A 20367-nucleotide genomic window follows, 5' to 3' on the forward strand; every position below is an offset into this window, starting at 1 on the left:
TAATTTTGTTTCCAGTCCAGTCACGCCATGTGGCCTCTTACTGGCAACATCAGCAGTAGATTTTGTGTGCTTAGGGGCCATGATGAAGAAAACAACATGAGATTAGATCGAGCGCAAGAGAAAATGGTGCAATCAAGAGACACAGTAAACATGAGACGTATGAGGCTGTTGCCAGCGTAACGTGGCATACTGCTTGACAGTAAGCTTTTTATTATAAGTGGAGAGAGTACACTTAAAGATGAAAAGTAGAGGTTAGTACATACTTAGTAATGCACTCTTTATTACTGTTATCAAGTATTATGTACACTACACAATTGTATGTGCTATACTTTTATAAGACTGGCAGCACAGTCGGTGTGTGTACACCAACGTTGTCACAAACATGTGAGTGATGCATTGCACTATGATGCTATGATGGCTATGATGTCACTAGGTGATAAGAATTTTTCGGCTTCATTATAATCTTACGGGACCACCACTGTATATGCATTCTGTTGACTGAAACATTACGTGGCACATGACTTTCCAAACAGTTCCAAATTTTTAACGGAAGAGCTTGTGAACATGAGCAATCCTTCAGTCCAAGATGGCAGTCGTTACGCAATCTTATAATATTTGAACGAGTTCCAGCGAGTTTAACACAATTAATCTTTCAAAACTTTTTTACACGTTCTTGAATGTGTGAATTGACCTCATTCTGTTACAGGCCAAAAACTGAGACAGCCCTCTCACAAGGTACTGGTGACAGAATGTGGAAGAATCATTGTACCTCGTCACCATTACAGAAAAACAATTTGGAGAGCATTTTCTACAAAGTGCACTGTCTTTGATCCATAGTTAAAGAATCATCACATCTGAAATGGTTCTATAGTTTAAACGACGGAAGCAAGATTTCAGTTTGCACTTCAAATACATTAATTTTTTCTGATATGTTGGCTTTAAATGAGTCATAGCAGACAAATAACGTGATGCTACAGCCCACAGCCCACCATAAGCTCCAGTCGAGCAGGGACTGTAATCTCTGGGGTAAACAGCATCTAAAGCACACTGGCTCAGACTAGACAGCCAACACCTACAACTGAATAATAAAATGGGTGTTTCCATAAGAGCCTTTCAAGAAATAGAACAGTGTGTGCAGTAAGTTCAACGAACAGTTGCATTATTCATTCATGCATTTAAATTTATTCTACTGTGGCATGATATGAGAGAGCAGAATTTGAGTCCATGCTCCAAAGATTACTATTTGAATCACCTTAGACAAGTTATTTAACTTCTCAATTCTTACCTTCTTCATCCACAAAATAGGACTAATATGTACCTTACATACCTAACCATTTTATTATAAGGATGAACAACAAGATACTATGAAAGCTTTTTGTAAATTATATTGTATTAGGCATACTAATTTAAAGCAATTCCTACCATCAAAATTTAAAGGTTTTAAAAATTTAAGAGTTAAAGTTTATTTCTATTAACAAAGTAAGAGATTTGAATGTTTGTCCTAACTTTCCCAAAGCTATATGAAAATCCCTAATTAACCTAATTATAGTTGTTACTTTACAGAAAATAGATCCCATTGATTTTCTTCCTTAAGAGCAAATATTTTCTGACTAAGACCATATGCCTAAAGAACGAGACTCTCCCCCCAAAAAACTTATGTCATACATTAAATATCGTTCAGACTCTGGAAGAAAGCTTTCCCTTATTAGTGTCCTGGAAAACACTGATTTTTTTTTTTTTAACCAGGAAATGGAGTGTGAAGACAAAAAAGAAATTAGCCTAGTCTAAACTTACTGAAGCCCCAAACACAGAGTTTAAGGACCTGCAGAGCACTGGGATAGGTCTCAGAGGTTCCTTACTTCCCTAAACTGTGGATACAGTCTGCACTTACAGACAGGGATACAGTCCGAGAGACGCATTGCCAGGTGACTTTGTCGTTGTACGAACCTCATAGAGTGCATTGACATCTACCTAGATTTATAGCCTACTACATACCTAGGCTATAGGGTGCTAATCTTATGAGACCACCGTCAGATATGCCGTCTGTCATTGACTGAAACATCTCTATGTGGCACATGACTGTAGTAGGTTGTGCATAAGTGTCTAAGTTTTTTCCTTCTCAGGAGAAGATTCTTTATCTGTTATCAGACACTCAAATAGCTTCCCAATCCTGAAAGATTAAGAACTGCTTGCTTAAAATTGGACAGTGGGCATCAAGGTAAATCGCAAAGAAGGCTGTCACTTCAGTGGCTAAATTGTTAAATATGGTCATGGAACTCAGTGTTTATGGAAGATCTTTGTACAAAATGCGGCAAGACTCCATTTTTTATTTCACCATTTTTCCTTTAGCCCGTGGTAGAGAATATTAAAGCAATACAGTCTATGACAATACAAGCGTTTAATGAGATTAATTTTATAAAACTATGGGTGAATTTTAGGCAAAATTTCTTATAGTGTCCATAAGTAAGAATTAGATTTTATTGACCAGCCGAGTAGCCTTTCCCAAAGTGGTATAAGGTTTAAATATTGCCTAAAAAGTTCTTGGAGTACTGAAGGAACAATAAAAATGCAAGAAATTACTGTATTAATATTTTGTGCCGTGCACCTTTTAGTTTCTTATGTCCTTCATTAGAGCTTTTGCTCCAGGAGTTTAGAAAAACCAATAAAAATTGAACACTAAAATATTAAGCTATTTCATTTTAGAAATTGCCACAATTTTGAATTGAGAGAAGTGGCCTCATAAAGCCAATTGATTTTTAAATTTTCAGTCAAGTCATTGAATTTTCAGGTCAAGTCTTCTCAATTTTGCCTTTACAGTTTCAAGAGAAGTCATAAGAAATTGAATACTTTTTTTCTAAGTTAGTTTCTGGATATGTGCCTCACTATTATTGGAAAAGCACCCAATAAAACCTCAAACTTTGCTCTTTCTTTGTAAGGCAGGAAAGTGAACGGAGGGAACATTTTGATGATTTTTCTCTATCATTGACTTCCTAAACGTGATAAAAATTGGTAAAGATTTCTTGCAATTTCTCCAAGCATGACAGAGAGTATTGAGAAGACGAAGTCAGCAAGAGGGTATCTTTTTTCAAGGGGCTTATTAAACAAAATACTCCATAATAATTGAAGAGAGATAAAGCGTCACTATGCAAACACATAAAAAATAAGATTTAAGACAATGTAGAAGATCATTCAGTCAACCCATGCTATATTTTGTACTCTTTTATTTATAATTAAATTTAGGAAAGATTTAAGATAATTTACACTTAACATATATTCTATTCAAAATTGCTAAGATTAAATGTCTCCCTTATTCCATAATTCTTTGGTTTCAAAGAAGAGAAATCAACTTAAATTCAGACAGGTTAGTGGAAGGCTCCAGGGAGAATCCAGTACATGTAGTTACAAGAGGTATATGCAGGTGTTAGATGAAACAAAAATTCATCAGACGCATTTGTCCTCTCTTATCTTTATATCCTTCTCTTTCTCTCTCCCTCTTTCTCTTAATAGTACACCGAAATTCTGCTCCCAGTGCTTTACTCTTTCTATATTACATCAAGGGTTTTGTCAATGCCTTTGTACCCCATTTCATTAGTGTGGGCAGAAAAGATTTTGTCACTCCATTAACATTGGGGTTGGCCATATGACTTGCTTTGGCCAATGAAATGTTAGCAAACAGGGATGGTTTTCATGGTTTGGATAATTCGTATTGTTTGGCTTGGCCTCTTGTGCTGCCATAATCTGTCATAAGAGCACATCCCAGGAAGCCACTGCCTCCTTAACCTGGGACCCCGAAGAAAAAAAATATGGAAACATATGGCATCAGACCAGAAGCCTGGAGCCCGCCCCAGCCTAGCCCTTCTCACTTATATCAACTGAACCACTGGTCACGTGAAAACTGGCATGCAAGAAATTTACAGTCATTGCAGGAAACTGAGATTTTGTGGTTACTTATACACAGTAAAATCACACTAATAAATGCATCTGTTCTTTTTTGTATTTTCTTTATTATTCTGTGTCTCATTACAGATATGACTTCTCTGTTTAGTCTTCAGCATGTAAATTGTCAAATTATTAAAAATATTTGCAGTCCCCAGGCCTACATGACCTTAGAGATACAGTACCTGCCCCAGGTTCATGTGACTTTCTATCATGTCTATTTGTTAAATCTAAATTTGAAAGAAAATCTGATTGTTAACCAGAAAATAGATTAGCTAGCAAGGAATCAGCTATCAACCAGACTCATGGTACAATCTGGGATGCTCAATTCTGGGCTGTGAGCAGACAAGTTTTCTTAAAATTATCATTAAAATAGGTGTGAACAAGAGGTAGATGAAGGATTTCCTAATACAATTTTTAAGGTAATAATGTATATTCAGCTCTTGATATGTGGGTTGACATGGCATTTTTTTCTACCAGTACTTGCTTCAACCTGTCCAAAATTTCCGTAAAAATATATATTACAACATAGGGGAAAAAATCATAAAAGCAAAACATTGGATCTTATAGCCAACCTATGGTTAGACTCTAGGAGATATTACCACTAATGTAAAACTGATAGGGAGTTGAATTAAATACCAGGATTAATAGACTGATTTCAACAAGATGGCAGAAAAGAAAGCCCCAGACCTTGTTCCCACACAAGGACACTGACTTAACAACCATATATTGCCCAAAAAGCTTTTATGAGAATTCAAGAAACCAGTTAGAAAGTCTCAACATGCAGGCAAACCCAAAGCCAAGAACAGCTACACTGAAATGTGTAAGAAAGACCATTTTATTTCACCTCCATCAGCCTCTCCCCAAAGCTGGCACAGCTCGCATTGGGAGGAAAAGCCCAAGTCATGGCTTCATCTTTGGGGGAGAAAGAGAAGAGTGTAACATATGTCCAGAGTTCTGGCATTCGGGGAAGCTGTCTAAGCTACTGGTTTCTGTCTTGCCTGACTGACCGCACTCATGGAACTGGCATGCTTTGGATGCCTGGGGCCCACAGAGAACAAAAGAAAGCTCAGTAGCTTGTGGCAAGGCCAGAGAACTTACAATGCTGCAGACAGAAACTGGCACAGCTCACGGCCATGGGGAGAAAATATCCAGCTCATGGCTTGTTCCTTGGGAGGGAAAGAAGAGTGGGGCACACATCAAAAGTTCCAGCTTTTCAGGTGTCATCTAGATTTCTGCCTGGCCTGACTTGGAGTGCTCATGGAATTGGCATACCTTGTATTCCTGGGGGACACCAAGAACCAAAGAGCTCAGCAGCTGTGGAAGTTAACACAGTTCAATAAAAAGACACGAGAGGGAGTAGGGCTACAGATCCTGCAAAGGAAACCAGGAAAGCTCTCTACCTGAGAAATTACACACACAAGCCCAGAGAAGACGCAGCCCCATAAAAGATTTGGGAGGCTGCCAGAATCTCTAGCCAGGCTGATTGATGAAGGTCTTCCCCCATACAAAGTGAGTTCATAGACTAGGAGAGGTGGCTGTTTTTTCAAATGCACAAATTACTACAAAAAATAATAAGGCACATGAAGAAACAGGGAAACACGGCCCAATCAAAGGAACAAAATAAATCTCCAAAAACTGACATTGAAGAAATGGAGATCCGTGGGTTACCTGATGAAGAATTCAAAATATCATTTTAGAGAAGGTCAGTGTATTACAAGAGAACACAGAGAGACAACTAAGTAAAATCAGAAAAACAATGCATGAAAAAAATGAGAATATGAACAAAGATATATTCAAAGTATTGAAAGAAAACACTGCCAGCCAAGAATACTATATCCAGCAAAGCCCTTCATCAATAATGAAAGAGAAATAAAGACCTTCCCAGATAAACAAACACTGGCAGAGTTCATCACAGTAGACCAGCCTTAAAAGAACTGCCAAAAGGAGTCCTTCATGTTGAAACAAAAGGATGCTAGGCAGGAATATGAAAGCATACAAAAATATAAAGCTCTCTGGAAAACGTAAATATAAAGACAACTACATATTCTTGTAATTCAGCTATGGAATTTAAAAGATAAATACATAAAAATAACAATAATTATAAAACTATGTTAAGGGATACAAAATATAAAAAATATAATTTGTGACATTGATAACTTAAAGTGAAAGGGATGTGAAGAAGTAGAATCTTTGTATGCAGTTGAAGTTAAGCTGTTATCAGTTTAAAATAGGTTTTTATAATCATAAGATGTTTTGTGTAATCACCAAGGTAAACCATAAGAAAATACCTATAAGATATGTACAAAAGCAAATGAGAAATCATTCAAAGCATCACTACAAAACATATCAACAAAACACAAAGGAAGGCAGCAAGAAGGAAAAAATAACTACGGTGCATACAGAAAACAACTAACAAAATGGCAGTAATAAGTCTGCCCCTATCATTAATCACTTTAAATATAAATGGACTAAACTCCACAATCAAAAAACAAAGAGTGGCTGAATAAATAAAAAAAGAACAAGATCTAACTGTAAGAGGCTCACATTGGATGTAAGGACAGACCTAGGCTGAAGGTGAAATGATGGCAAAGATATTCAATGCAAATGGTAACCAAAAGAGAGCAGGGGTGAACATTGAGGACACTATGCTTAGTGAAATAAGCCAGGAACAAAAAGACCGATACTGCGTGTTACACTTATATGAGGTATCTAAATCAGTCAAACTCTTAGAAACAGAAACAGAAGGATATAGAGCTTCAGTTTTTCAAGATTAAAAAGTTCTAGAGATTTGTTGCACAACAATGTACATATAGTTACCACTATCGTACTGTTAAAATCATTAATTTTTATCTAAAAAGTATTAAGATGGTAAATTTTCTGTTGTGTTTTTTGACCATAATTTTAAAAGAACAGCTAGATAATAGCGTAGGTGCCTTTTCAGGTTTGAAACAAAGCAATGTGTGGCTTAAATGAAGACAAGAAGTCTGTCTCTCCCTCAGTACCCTGCGTAGGCTCCACATCTAACACATACGCTAGTTCCCAGGACCACCCTTCCACCTGGAAAAGAGGGACCCTTGCCCAGGGCCTGCACCTTAGAAAGCCTAGGATTTCACAAACATACCTACCCCCAAATTTATTAAGGAGCATGTGAGTGCTCTGTTATTCAAATTCTGGCACTTAGCACAGACACTGGGCAATCCTGTAATCCTAAACATTCACTCTAATGCCTAATGCTATTCACGCAAATCCCAGGGAAATATTTCTCCACATTTCTTGCTCCCAAGTCCTTGAAACCAAAAGTGTCTTAAACCAAATGTCATGAGGGTTTGTGAGAGTGCCCTTGTTGACTTTGGAGAAAAAGTCTGCGTTGGGGTATAGAGAGAATGTAAGCATTGACACACTTAGGTAAGGGAAAAGACAGGCTAATTTACAAGTAAATTCTTTCTCTCAGACAGCTTGAATGCATGAGATTCTTGCACAACAAAGTATGGGTTCCCAGTGCTTGCTGAGTGTCCATTTTGTCACTTTTCTTTGTGTTCAATTTTAGGTTCTAAAATTGGCATGTGACTGGCAGCGGTTGAACTTTGCCATTGTTGCACTGGAGAATGAAGACTATTTTGCAACATTAATACAACTCATATTATTTCTAAATATGCATCTATGTACTTCTAGATATACACATATATATGAAGCATGATATTTATTCTTTACAAATACAGCCAGATGAATATTGAATGATAGAATTATGAATAGATTTAGTCTTATGAAAGTATTTTATAAAATTTAGGTAAATTTAAAAAGTAAAAAGTTCTAGCTTATTTAAATAAATTTGATTAAATGTAGATATTTAATCATCATATTAAGATTTTGCCTATTAATTTTAAGAAACACTTTTGAAGGTTTGAGAACCGTAACTTTTGAAAACATGAAAATAATTTTAGTATTTAATTTTATATTGATTTGCTGATCGCTTAAAATATTTTCAAGTTTTATGCACTTTGAATACAATTAGAATTTATTTTTAAACATTTAAGTACAAAGATGTGGCAAGTAAATAAATACATAAAATAGTGTTGACGATATGAATTTCCATCAAGGTAGAATTCATGAAGAAAAGATCAGAAGTGATAAATCGGGGCATTTTATTTTGATAAAATATTTTTTTGCAATAAGTACATTAACTTTGGATCTACATGTACATAATAGCAGCAACAAAATGTATAAATCAAAAATTTAGAAAAATGGATAGAAGAAAAATTGATAGAACTACTATTGTTACAAGATATTTTAACGTACTTTTAGGGTCAAATAGAGTTAAGGAAGGCAAGAAACAAGTAAATATATGATTGTTTGAGTAATATCATGAAGAAGCCTAATTAAAACATAAATTTAGGGGCTGGCCCCGTGGCCAAGTGGTTAAGTTCGTGCGCTCCACTGCAGGCGGCCCACTGTTTCGTTGGTTCGAATCCTGGGCGCGGACATGGCACTGCTCATCAGACCACGCTGAGGCAGCGTCCCACAGGCCACATCTAGAAGGACCCACAACGAAGAATATACAACTATGTACGGGAGGCTTTGGGGAGAAAAAGGAAAAAATAAAATCTTTAAAAAAAAACATAAATTTAATATTTTCACCTTTATGAAGACTATTTATTATTTTCTAGCATCTGCAAAAAAAGAAAAAAATACAAATCTACAAAGAACTCTTCCACAGTTTTGACATAGTCCTTTTACTATTCACTTAAACAGAATGGAATGAAACTAGAAATAATTTTTTAAAGTTTTTACATACCCCAAAAATCTATAAAATCCATACGTTTAAAAAATCTTTTTATGATTATAAATAAATTCTAAAATTCCTCAGGGATAAAAAAATATCCTAGAGGAGCAAATAAATTGCCTGAAGAGTTGGAATAGTAAGGCGGAATAACTTCTATTAAATTTAAATTGTTCTCAAAGTTACAATAACAAAGAATTGATACTGGTATCACAAATGACACATGGTAAACTGATGGGAAGAATTAGATAAAACAACAAAGATGTTAAGGAAAAATGGCTATTTAGAAACATAAAATTAAAGTATCAATTTGTCTCAATCACTCAAAATGACTTCAAAATTAACTGTTGAAAATTTAAAAATAAAGATGATGATATTGAGCTCTAACTGCTCCCTGGACAGGAAATGTTCAACGCCTTTTTAGTCACAGATAGAAATGCTGTCAGACTTGGTTACATAATATTTAAAAGATTCTTGCTATTCAAGTACAAACAAACTTAAATTTGGAAAAAGATTTGCAATAACGATGAAATATATTCGGAAATGTATTCTGCGTTATACAAAAAAAATTTTTACATACAATTTGATAGCAAAAAAACAAAAAATCTAATTAAAAAATGGGCAGAGGAACTGAATAGATACTTTTCCAAAGAAGACATACAAATGGCCAACAAGTACAGGAAAAGATGCTCAACAACACTAATCATCAGGGAAATGCAAATCAAAACTACAATGAGATATCACCTCACATCTCTTAGAATGACTATTATCAAAAAGACAAAATATAACAAGTGTTGGCAGAGACGGGGAGAAAAGGGGACCATTGTGCACTGTTGCTAGGAATGTAAATCAGTGCAGTCATGGAAAACAGTATGGAGGTTCCTCAAAAAATTAAAATGAAAACTACCATATGATCCAGCAATTCCACTTCTGGCTATTTATCCTAAGAAAATGAAAATACTAACTCAAAAAGATATATGCACCCCCATGTTCATTGCAGTATTATTTACAGTAGCCAAGACATGGAAACAACCTAAGTGTTCATCGATAGATGAATGAATAAAGAAAATATGGTATACATATACAATAGAATATTATTCAGCCATAAAAAAGAATAAACTCTTGCCATTTGCAACAACATAAATGAAACTTGAAAGCTTTATGCTACGTTAAAGAAATCAAAGACAAATATCGTATGATCTCACTTATATGTGGAATTTAAAAAACAAACAAACAAAAAACCAAGTTCAGAGATACAGAGAACAGATTAGCGGTTGCCAGAGGCAAGTAGTGGGGGCTGAGTGAAACAGGAGTCAAGAGCCATACAGGCATAAACTTCAGTTATAAAATAAATATGTCATGGGGATGTAATATACAGCATAGTGAGTACAGTTAATAATACTCTATTGCGTATTCTTAAATTGTTAAGAGAGTTGATCTTAAAAGCTCTTATCACAAGAAAAAATGTTCTATAACTATATATGGTGACAGTTGTTGACTAGACTTACTGAGTTGATCATTTCACAACATGTACAAATACCAAATTATGTCGTACACCTGAAACTACTACAGCGTCGTGTGTCAGTTACACCTCAACAAAAACAAAATTTTAAAAACTTCTTACAAATCATTATGAAAACTACTCTGAAAATGGGGGGAGGGCAAATCATTTAGAAAAGAAACATAAAAATGACTAACGAACAAGCGGTTCAAAAAAAGCTTCACCTGTAAACAGGATGCAAATTTAAAGCAACGAGATACCATTTTTCCTCATTTAGGAAACTGTTAGATAAAATGAGAACAATACTGGGTGCTGATGAGAATGTAATAAAAAGAACTGAGGAGAGAGGCTCAACTTCCCCTAAAAGCGATTTGTCAAAATATATTTTTCTTGAAAAATATTCATGACTTTTGATCTAGAAATTCCTTCTCAAGAAGTCTATCCTCAGTAAATCATCCACGTTGTCTGTCACAGAATATCTATGGAGCAAAATTTTGGAAACAATCTAAATGTCCACAAATTTTAAATGGTTTTGCAAATCGTCTGGACGCATCTGGAGGGTGGGATATGATGCAATGTTTAATGCCATGTTCCAGAGGCGTCTTCTTACAGTCCTAGAGTCAGAAGTCCACAATCGAGGCGTCTGCAGCCTACGTTCCTCTAGAGGTCTCAGGGGAGAATTTGTTGCCTTGCTTTTTCCGGCTTCTCGGAGCAGTCTGCATTCCTGGGGTCTTGGCCCCTTCCTTGAACTACTTCATCCTCTGGCTGGTTTCTCTTGTTGCATCACCTATTCTCGCTGATTCTCCTGCCTAAGAACCCTTGTTGATTATGTTGGGTCCACCTGGACAATCCGGGATGGGAGGAGAACGTCACAAGATCCTGAACTTCATCACATCTGCAAGATCTCTTTTACCACGTAAGGCAACAGTCGCAGATTTGGGGATTCAGACCTGAACATCTTTGGGCGGCCATTATTCAGCCTTGCTTTATGAAACAAAGTGTACAATGAAGATGACGTACTCCTATTCCTCTACGTAGTGGAATTATATGTGTGATATTCATCTGTTTCCAAGATTTTTTACAACAAGCATGGAATACTGCCATAATCAACATTTTTCAACGTCAGCAGCCAGAATCTTTCTTAATTCTGACCTTGTTAAATTGTCTTAACAGCAGTTGTGAAAAAGGATTCTTTTTTCCATCTTAAAGCATGATGCATCAAAAAATTCACTTTTCAAATGTAACTAAGTTTGAATGTCCAAAAAAAAAAAAAAAAAACAAATGTGCAAACACACAGCCATGCTTATTTCTTTAGATATAACACACAAAGTGTGGCCTTAACTCAAATAACGAGTCTGTGCGCTCTCTTCTTGCTCTAAACGAATCTCTTTAATGCTTGCGTGAAAGTCAAGTAGGAGTCTCTCTTTAGTTTACATAAACAAACCAAAATAAATATATAAAAGTACATTTTCTACTACTTTGCTATTTTTTCTAACCCTTGAAATATTATCAGTTGCTTTGCATTGCTTGTTTTTTATAAATGCAAACGTATAGTGACTTGTGGGAAATTTTAGATTCTATTTGTGATCTCGCCATATTAATTTAATATTAACATTAATTTAATACTGGGGAATGAACAGTTTTTATCACTGATTTAAATATTGTGGTTTTTTAACAAAAAATTATAGATGAGTATAATAGGTCAGTTCTCATATAAACTCAGGAAATATTTCTTCTTTTAGTGATAGTCTTGAAATAATTATCAGCAGCTCTTTACTCTTTATCTATTTCTTAGAATTCGATCTGTTGATCACACATTTTATTTTTAATGTTAACCCAAATCCTCATATTCTTTGTTTCATATTTCTGGCTAAATGTCATTCCTCAGAAACATATCAGTTATGAGTCTTTTTACTGTACAATTTTGTGCTAAAGTCATTAAAATGATTTTCGTCTGAAAGCAGCATTCAGTCGTAATGTTGACAATATCAAGTATTTATTAAACGGAAAGATGAAAATCTAGTAATATTTTACTGCTCTGCATAATTTCTTAAAGCATCCTGAGTTTGCTAATGGCAGCTGTAATAAACTCGTTCTGTTGGTTGGAGCAGTACTGTGCCCTCTGCTCGCTGCCTCTGGATATTTCTATTCTATTTCATTTGCTAACTGTGCCAAACCATCCTGCTGTGGGATTTATGAATCTCTTGGGTGAAAATAATGGAAAAAGTAATGGCATTCATTTGGCAACTCATGGAGACTGTCTCGTTCACAGTTTAACCTCTTCTTTTACCACTAGTTTATCTTCACGACCGTGTTCTCTTTGGCCCTGTTTTTATTTGGCTTTCTCACTGCATATTTGAGAACAAAGTGATCAGAAAGTGTGTGCTGATTTTCATTCTAATTCAGCTTAAGCTGGTTAGGTTAGCTTCCATGGCTGTGCACTTGCTCTTGCTTTGAGAACATTTAATTAGTTCTCCTGAATAGCATTTATTATTTCTGTCTGGTGGCATGGAGCTTTGGCACACAGGGGTGCTCAGATAACTCCAAGAGGCCTACTGAAAACAGTATTTCAATCAAATTCCATAACAAAGAATTGATCCCTGGATGCATATGGTGAGGATTTTGAATTCTTCTCACCTTATAATTCTATTGAAGAGATATTTTATTCCATATGCACTAATTCAAAGCTATTGGTCTTTCTAACTTTCTAGCCTTTACCATCTTTGACCTGAAAAAGGAAATGTGATATAACAAACTTCTGACCCAAGTCACCAAGTTTGCTGATTAAATATCTCATTAGCTTCCATTTACGTGCCAAGTAAATCCTTTAGCCAGACTTAAAATACTTAAATTGAGTTGAGAATATTCGCATTCTTGCAAATTTGAGAATTCATTATGTTATGCTGATTTTCCCATACCACCTTTCATTATCAAATTTTAGTGATCTTATTGCGAGTAGGTTACTAAGATTTCAAGTGGTTATGTCACCACCTCCAGTCTCTTGACTGCCTTTCTGTTATCTCTGCTGGCTCTGACTGCTCCTGAAGTCATGCATTTAAGAGCTCCGGACTTGTCTTCAATCCTGGCCATGACACTCAATGAGCTTCTGGACCACAATTTGATGGGGGAGATTTGCCAATACTCAGTCACTGTGAACCCCCTTACCCATCCTCTGGTCTTGGCATAATCTCTTTCAGCTTTAAAAATACACAGAGGCTCCAATTGCTCATAAAGTGGTTCAAATTTGAGTAAGAGTTGCATATTGTAAATAAGTATTTGGTTATAAAGCTCCATAAGACTTGAGTGTACACAACTTCAAACTTTCTTTAATTCTCCACTGAATTTAACCTAGTCCTGATCCATTAAAAAAAAAATCCTCCTATACTCGTGCTGCCAGTTTATAATTATTTCCAGTTTGAAAGTCAATTCTCAGTCTAGACTACCATACTGATTTAAAAATATCTCAACTTAATATTCAGTCATCACCCACATTCATTTGCATCCTAGATTGACCTCTAAATTCCTGGGGAGAGATCAGGTGTGTCCTGGTGTCAGATCTGGGGAGCATCCGACCTTGTCCTTCTTGGCTAAGTAACTGGATAGCTATTATGCTTTAAACTCACGCTCCCATTGACCCAGGAATGTTCTTCCTGGGAATTCCTCTTATTAACAAAACTAAACAAATCCAACAAGGATGTCAAGATGTAAGTAGAAGGATGTTCAGTTTAGGCATGGTTATATAATAATGAAAACAAACAAGAATAAAAAATTCCCTAAATATCAACTAATAAGGAACAATAGACTATAACACAACCATTAAAAAGAACAATGTAGAATTATAACTGATAACTTGTTATGTTGCTGAGGAAAAACAAGTAGGATAGTAGTAACCATTTTGTGTAAACATCAGATATCAATAGAGCATTCTGTATAATTATCCATAGAACTGAATATGGGGGGAGGATGGTTCATCTTATATGTAACATTTTATTTTAAAAAATTAGAACACAGAAAAAAGTTAAAATAAATTGTACAATGGGCAATATCTTTTATTTAATATTTTGCCATATTTCTTAGTTACTTTATCCATCTACCCATCTATTTATCTATCATCTGTCTATCCATCGGATCTCTTTACTTATTTCTATATTAATTATAGATGATTTCACTTCATTTTATTTGTATATACTTCTCATTTTTCTCCTGGTTTTTTAATTAAAAAAATGCAAGCTTTATCTTCCGTATCTTGTTTTAACAGACTTAAAAGCCACATCAAGTTTTTCAACCAGGATAAAATCATATCATTTTGATCCTAATTCCTGCTGGTCTTGCTACAAAGTGCCAAGTATCTGTTATACATCTGGTCCTATTCCACCATTTTTGGCATTTATAGACGGCAAGATATTTTTATTTAACTTTTCATGGATACAGTTTTTCGCACGTAATAGAGTTTGCTACATATTTGTTGGAATACATAGATGTAATGTGTGTATCATGAGTTCTCTTGTCCAGGAAGAAAAGCACATACTCTTAAATATCTGATTTTTTATGCTTGATTAGCCATTCAATGCCTAACTGGTCTAGAAGCTTAATAAAGATCCACTAATAGTTTTTGATCTTTAATTAACAAATAAATAAACTTTCTCCAATATGTGACATCAATAATTTTGAAAGTTTTTTCTACCACTCAAACTTTAAACTCAAAGCAAAGCACATTTTAAAAACAAAATGGAAAAAATAGGCACATTAAGAAGATGCTTCAAAATCATTGATTTTCAACTGCTTGCATACACTTGCAATAATTCCTGAAAAATGACCAAAGGAATTTTAACATTAATAGAGAAAAGTCATCCTCTATTTATAATTACATTTTCTACTTGACAAAAGTCAGAAGACATTTTGAAAACATGGCAAAATAACATTAATATGAGCAGAATTTACTAAATAAATTCTATTATGTTAGGATGTCTCAAGTTTTGTTTTTGTTTCACTGAAGTCAATATAAGGAGAGAACAGAGCAATAAATGAAGTATTAATTCATTTTGATTCAAAGCATTTCTAAAATTTAAGATCTAGATAATGCTATGGCTGTCCATGACCTCGATTTTAATAGACAGCATGCACAGTAAGAATTCAGTTGTACCATACAGATTTCATTCAATCAAGGAAACAATGGAACAAAAATGTTCTTCAGAAAAATGTCAAACTGCTTATTGACCAGTGGGACAGAAACTACTGGAGCAAATACAATTTTGGACCGGTATTTGGACTTATGGCAGTCCCTTTACAAGAAGCAATGCCAAGATTTTAAGAGAATGGAAAGTAATGTGATTATATCAAGTTATTAGCATCACTTAAAATAATGTTTGCTGAGCAGAGAAAATGCTTATATATTTTAATCAAGTGAAATTTGACAGGTCAAATTTCTAATTCCATTAGTTCTATATTAAAACATTTATCATAAGATCAAAATTTAGTTTTTCTCAAGCATTGGTAAAACGTGTTAGTTTTTCCAAAATTAGTGCAGTATTTATCCACAATGGCTTTAAGCTAAGAAAAAAAAAGAAAGGAATTCTCTTTTAAATTTTGTTATCCTTAAAGTGTCTTGAAATAAAACAAAGCAAAAAATTAGCAACCCTCATTGTTACTAGACTGTCAATTACCTGCATTTGAAAAGTCTCTTGATAATCAGGTTAACTTTGACACTTTTGAAGAATAATTCACAAGTAAAGTATTATAGCTGAAATTACACAGGGTACGTTGCATGGGTGATATGCGGAAACTGAATAGTCCTATTATTAAAAACTATGCATCAAATAGAAAGAAAGCTATACAGCTAAGCTATATCTTCCCCCCCACTTCCCATTCCCTTTGTTGACAATGTCCTCTCCTTTTCTGCTGGAAAAAATTCTGGCCTATGATCCCACTTGCCTCCCCTCCCTCTTCTCTCTTATTTCCCACTTCCTTCTCCTCTCCTCCCCTCATTCTATGCCACTCCTCTACTCTCTACTCTGATTCTGTCCTCTCACCCCTCCCCTAATCCCTCCCTTTCTTGCCCACATCCTACCATTGGGAATTTTTCAAGAGAGTTCTTCCCAAGGATCTTTCTTCATTTAGACCTCCACGGCCATCAGAGCTATCTGCCTACAAGAACAGTTTTGACGATGCTATTAAAATTTTTTTGATAGAAACTGTAGTTAAAATATAAAACTCGAAACGACTAAAGTTCACAGGTTTGAAAGTCCCTATTAACATGGTCCTAACTTAGCTTTTCAGTCTGATTTCCAGCCTTCCATCTCTCACTTATTCTTTAGCCAACCTGGAATGAGTACTCTAATCTAAGTTTTCTGAACATACACCATAGGTGCTAAGTCTTTGCTTACTTGGGTTCCTGTACACAAATCCACTCAAGTAGAACCCAAAAATGTAAGTTTATCTCTGTTCATTGCCATTTTCAGGAAACAAGTGTAGCAATCAGATATGGAATAACTGAACTTTGACCAATTAGCGCAATAGTTGAAATGGGAAACTAATCTCCAGACTTGCTAAAAAAAGGATGCATTAATTTATTTAATGCGCCAGTCTCATAAATGTGATGGAGTTGATCCTTCGCTAACAGAGTTTGTACTGCATGAGAAAAAGAGAGAATGAAGCAAGAATTTTCATAGATTTTCTTGGGGGGAAATCACAAAGTAGAGGCAACAAATCTCTGCCATGTTGGTCAAGAAATGATCTCTTAAAAATAAGTTACTTTGACTAAAACTGAAAGGAATAGATAGGAGTTTGTCAGCTGAAGAGGAGAAGGTAGAGTGGTCTACCACATATATGAAAGCCTGGAGGTGAGAAAGAGGAGAACCTCCTCACAGAACTCAAGGCTCAGCTCAGCTGGAGCCTCACGTGAAATGGCAGACGCGTTGAGAAATGATTCATGCCTGGGGAGGTCTTCAGGGGTTCAAATGTCATCCTAGAGATGTTGAGAAGATAATGAAGAATTTAAGAATGGGAGATGATGAGTTTCATGCTTGAGAAGTAGTACTTTGCTCTGTGGAAAACTACCTATTCATCAAAAGATCTACAGACTTAGATGACAAATAACAATGATTTGCAGTCTGAGCTTCACGGGTAGACACACATTCTGTGCAACGTCCCTGGAGGTTGAGGGAAGATTTAGCATCATTTCAAGACTGTTTTTTACATATGTTTTTACAAAGGTATGACATAGAAGCAAAAGGATATATTTTTGATTAAAATAATCTGGTGTGTTTTAACCAACAATTAATATAATTTAATAAATTATGTTAATAGTTAAGTGTAGATATCATAACATAAGACTAATAACAATTATGGACCACTGATAAGGCTTCTCAGCACTGAGCACATACAATGAATATGCTTATGAGTGAGATATGATTTATTAGGTGAAATCTTCCTTGAAAATGTTACCTTTGGCGTGTATTTTAATGTAGTCTCTTCAATCAAAAAGAGTATTTGGAATAAAGTGTTTTACTAATTTCCTTACATGATGTCACTAAGCTCTGTTTTCAAGACAGTCTTTAGTGCAATCAGCTCTCTGTCACTCGGAGGCATCGTACTTCCTGAGAACTAATGAGTACAATTGATCAAGGCAAATTGTTGGCATTTTCTAACAATAAAGTAAGCTGTGCCTTCCCAGAAATGGTTCCAGTCATGACACCAGTTTGAGAAGGTTTAGTTGGGGACAAATGAGGAAAGTCACTGGAAACTTGTTAAGTGTTCCTTGTCTTCTCCACTGGAGAAGATAATCATCCAGAAAACACCCTTGCTTCAAGGGCAAATTTAAGTTTTGTGGAGCCACTTGAAGAAGAAGATAAGGTTATAAACACAATATTTGAAAGGAAAGTAAATATTTATACTGAGAAGGGAAATCACACACAAAATTAACTAAAATGTAACAAATGCCACAAAAATTACAAAATCTAGGAGAAAAAATACTGATTAATCACTTCCCAACACATGTCTAGTATACTGTTGGGCTGCACAGCCTTCAATCACCTCTTCATGTGACACTGGTATCACAATATCCTTTTCCATCAAGGGAATAGAAAGATAATTATTCTGTGTACCAGTGTAGTTAATAAAAAAATTGATATTTGGGATAGTTGGGATTTGTAAAATATGCATCAATTCACATAGAGATGTTTGTATTATTGCTTATAGTTTGATGCCCTACAAACACAGGAACCCTGGAAAATTATATTTTGTACAATTTCCAGCATAAAAAAAAGGCATGGTACTTTTTTAACTTTATCCTCTGCATTTTTCAGTATATTTCTTGCAGGAATTTTCATTTTGACAAGGCATCAGAGAGAGCTATTCTTCTGTTTGAAATTTTGACATGTTTGAATGTTGAAAGAGTTTTTCACAGACTAGCTTCTGGTTCTGTACATTTTTAAATTCATTACTTTCTCCTCTACTGCTCCCATATTTCCAGTACTTGGCACCGTAAGATACGCCCCTATAGGGATCAGACCTCTGGACTTGTCGCTCAGACAGAGTGAGTCAGCAAGTGGGCAGCACTTCTCCTGACCAGCATTACACATGAGTGGCTAAAAATAACCCAACTTCTACGGAAGTGGTTACAAACCCCATAGCCCGCAAAACCCAAATATTTCAATCATTTCAAATGCACTTTGGCTGGATCCCAAAAGTGGTCCTTGTTAGTCAACATGAAAGAGGGAACATCAGAGAGGAAAGTGATTAATTGTGGTTAAAATATATTAGTTTTTCAGATTTTACAAAAACCTGTGATCATGTGACCATATAGTAAACGACCTTCTCAGGACTCGGTTGCATCCTTCTGCAGCATACACAAAAATTTTATGAGTGTTCCTCTCCCCCCAGATTCCAGAGTAATTGCTTACTTTCCTCGCCTCCTCAAGAGGCAATAAGCCCTCTCCCTTTGGCCTGACACATATCATTACTTGATCCGAAGTGCTGCACTTTCCCTTAAGGTTTTCCTTTAGCATGCTCATTCCTCTTAAATGGCTCCTTTTCTGAAAAATGCTTATTAATTAATCACTCAGGCTGTTTCATCTATTTGCTGGAGGGAGTCTGACTGCTATACCCTCTCATCCATCAGGTCTTATCTTAAATATAACTTGCTCGCTGAGTCCTTTTCCAAGCAGTCTGTTGGCACCATTTTTTTTTTTCTATTGTAGTGTTTCACTAATTTTTGTCACAACACTCATTCAAATTAGTAATTATGTATTTATTTGTTCATGTACCAATAGTTCTCTGGTTCCAAACACAGAGACTGCCGTATAATAGTGATTAAAGAATTATTCAGAGTAAAACCCTATAGTAAATTTACTCAGCCCCCATTCCCAAACCAGGTGAGGTTAAGTTCTCACCTTAGGAGTGAGGGATGGAAATGGAAGAGAGGGTGAGACACAAGGACAGCCACAGGGAATCGACAGGCAACCTTGTCTCACCAAAGATCTCTCTTGACCTTTCCAGGATGAATCCCAGCCTGTTCTCCTTGGACCAGCCAAAATTATGGGCACCAAATAACTACAGGATTACTAAAATCACTGTTACTGTCCCAGATGCTCCTTCAGAGCCGCAAGAATAGGCATTAATTCTGCTGAAATTTAAGCCAGTATGCATGTCTGATACCAGGTAATGCCAAACCACAGTTGGGATTAAAACTCTTGATCTGTTAGACAATCTTCACTCCTGGTCATATTATTAAATTTGCAGTAATGCTCTCCTGCATTTATAAGACTGGACCCCACTTATTGCATTACAGTGGGGTTTTATTGTATTGCATAAATGAGTGAATGAACTCAAGTTTATCAGTATCTCTCCTATTTTAAAGATGACAAATATGTATGGTTAAAATAATGAATGGGATATAATGAAGAGAATTTAATTTTTTAAAGACTGAATTTAAACTAATCGTTTTGAGGGAAGTTAAATCATTTAACTTTGTCAATAGAAAAATGTTAACTCTTATCAAAGTGTTTTAAGTTATCTGCTTTCCTCTTAGGAAAAATCATGTTGAACATACTGGGAATTAGATGTGTGTGGAAATCCAGTAACTTTCTATTTTTGCACAAGTCTTCTTATAAAATTTAAAAAACAAGTTTACATCTATTAAATCATTTGAGCA

The sequence above is a fragment of the Equus caballus genome, chromosome 4 (genome assembly GCF_041296265.1).
Source record: "Equus caballus isolate H_3958 breed thoroughbred chromosome 4, TB-T2T, whole genome shotgun sequence".
In the NCBI taxonomy this organism is placed as follows: domain Eukaryota; kingdom Metazoa; phylum Chordata; class Mammalia; order Perissodactyla; family Equidae; genus Equus; species Equus caballus.